Source organism: Oratosquilla oratoria, chromosome 34 (assembly GCF_046742065.1).
Source record: "Oratosquilla oratoria isolate Oo_2021 chromosome 34, ASM4674206v1, whole genome shotgun sequence".
In the NCBI taxonomy this organism is placed as follows: domain Eukaryota; kingdom Metazoa; phylum Arthropoda; class Malacostraca; order Stomatopoda; family Squillidae; genus Oratosquilla; species Oratosquilla oratoria.
In genome coordinates, this window is record NC_134810.1 from 18,734,342 (window position 1) to 18,736,841 (window position 2,500).

Here is a 2,500-nt window from a genome sequence, read left to right on the forward strand (position 1 = left end):
TGGGAAAAAAAAAATATTCTCGTCACTTAAGTAGGTTTTCATTCCTTTTGAATAAATAGTCATTCCCATGTTGCAATTATACATCATACTCATTAATTAACGCATCGTTGCGATCTAATGACATTTGGCATCTATCCCAATGGGAAGGATGGCACTGGCGTCACTTCGTTCAACCACGCCACACAGTCATATTAGACAGTCGGCTGTTCAAGTGCGCACAGTTCGCTTAAGTTACATTCTGTTGTGAATTGCGCAGTTGCACGCCCCTGGACCAAAAGGTAGGCTGTGGTTTTTAAAATATGGTGCACCTTTACAATAGGATAGTGAAAGACGGGATTACATAGGAAGAGCATACCGATAAGAGACCCTTTGTTCCGTAGCTAGGTCGGATGCTACTTTATATAACAAGCTATATAAATCGTTAGTTCGTCCACATTTGGAATATGCTGTTTCCGTATGGTCACCGAATCTCATTAAAGACATTGACAGACTGGAAAAAGTACAACGGCGAGCCACAAAACTGATTCCAAATATCAAAAATAAATCATACGAAAATCGACTTAAGCACATGAATCTGTTTTCCCTAAAAAAGCGTAGACTCAGAGGTGACTTGATACAGGTCTTTAAGATTTTAAAGGGAATTGACAACATCAAAAGTGACCAAATTTTCACATTGAATGAGAATCAGACAAGAAACAATGGTCTCAAACTGTCCGGAAATAGATTCAATTTGGAAGTAGGTAGAAACAACTTTGCCAACCGTGTAGTTAATGAATGGAATAAACTTCCTGCACAGGTAGTGCAATGTAGTTCAGTTCGAAGCTTTAAGAATCATTTAGATAAATACCTAAGTAAGATGCTGTAATGATTATAATTTATGTTATATTATTTGTTTTTGTTTTGTTATAATTTGTCTGTCTGATTTTCATTTATTATTAGTTATATGTCAATTTATTATCATTTACTATTTACCTGTTTGTTTGTTATTCAACTATACCAATGCATTTATTTATGTATTTTAATTGTTATTTACATTGTTATAGTTTTAATTTATTATTAATATGATTTTTTTTTTTTTTTTTTTTGCATCCGACCTAGATATGGATCAAAAGGTCTCCTGTCGGCATGCTTTGCCTTTGTAATCCTTTGTAATTAACCAAAGAAATGAACAAAAAACTAATTAAACAGTTGGCGGGCTCTACAGGCATATTACTAAGGTGTTTATCTAACTGAAACTTAAAACCTAAACGGCACTGCTCTGCAGGAAGTTTATTCCATCCATTGACTACACTAGAGGGTGTGCAACCTTTTATAAGTGTGGATGTCAAAATCAGTTAAATATGCGAGGCCAACGGAGTAAAATCCCAACATACGAGTATGGGCCCTCTTCCTCCTCGTAGGACTCAAATCCACCTGCCAGCGTAGCATGCGGTTACTAATGGTCATATCAAAGAAGTTGGAGATTTATCATTACTATTTTCTTAAGGTGAGCTTTGGGTTTCGTGTGTGGGAAGAAAGAAGTCTTTAGTGTGCCAGGTTTTGCACGCGTGCCAAGACCCCCCCGGACTACAGGGTTGACGATTTTTTTTTTACCCAATTATATATTAATTCTACTTCCTGACAGCTTGAAACCGTTATTTCTCGTTTGATTTGTATTCTGTGTGAATTTGCTTTGGGTGACTTTAAACCTGATCCGTTAATCGAAAGTGGAAGCGTGCGAAGCGTTTCTGCCTCGCCTTGCTGAAAGCACCTGTTCATCAAGTTGCAGTTTCATGGCTTCCCAGCCCCTCTCTGCAACGGCGGAAGTGCGGCGTACCAGCGTCGCATTCCAGTTCTAACACCTGATCAATTTGGTCGAACAGATTACTGTGGTTTCAGATTCCCTTCACCGCCATAACCATTCCAACACGCTAACGTCACTTGACGTGCTCTTCTCGCACCATGCATACAACCTCACCAAGATTCACTAAGTCACAGCGGTGAGGCACAGTTTTCAGGTTGGGAGGAGGTGATCAGTGGAGTTCCGCAAAGATCTGTATTGGCTCCAATAATGTTCGCTATTTATGTGAATGATATGAATGATGTGGAATGTTACATGAGCTTCTTTGCAGACGATGCTAAATTGTTGAGGAAAGTGAAAACTGAAATGGACTGGAAATCACTAAAGAGAGACCTGAACAAGGTTTGGAAATGGAGTCAAAAATGGGAAGTGGACTTCAACATTAAGAAATGTAATATAATGGAGTTCGGAAAAAAAAAATCAGGATAATATACAATTGGAACTAAAGGTGTGAAGAAAGTGGGATCTGAAAAAGACCTGGGAATAATGATCTCATACATGTCCTCTGATAAACAAATAAACAAAATTGTCGGATAATCCTTTAACTTACTAGGATAAATCAAAGTGGCGTTTACTTATTTGGATGAAGAAATTATTAGAAAAATATTAGTCACATTAATAAGGTCTAGACTGGAGTATGATGCGACCTTATGGTCAACC

The 2,500-nt window shown here is 37.8% G+C and overlaps 1 protein-coding gene across 1 annotated transcript in view; it reads left to right on the forward strand.

Moving 5' to 3' along the window:
- Positions 1-124: 124 nt before the first annotated feature.
- Positions 125-2,500, forward strand: part of LOC143018086 (cytochrome P450 6k1-like) — a 22,856-nt gene continuing 20,480 nt past the window's right edge. Inside the window, exon 1 of the mRNA XM_076173192.1 lies at positions 125-278. The gene's annotated coding sequence lies outside the window, so the exon portion shown is untranslated. The remainder of the gene's footprint in view (positions 279-2,500) is intronic.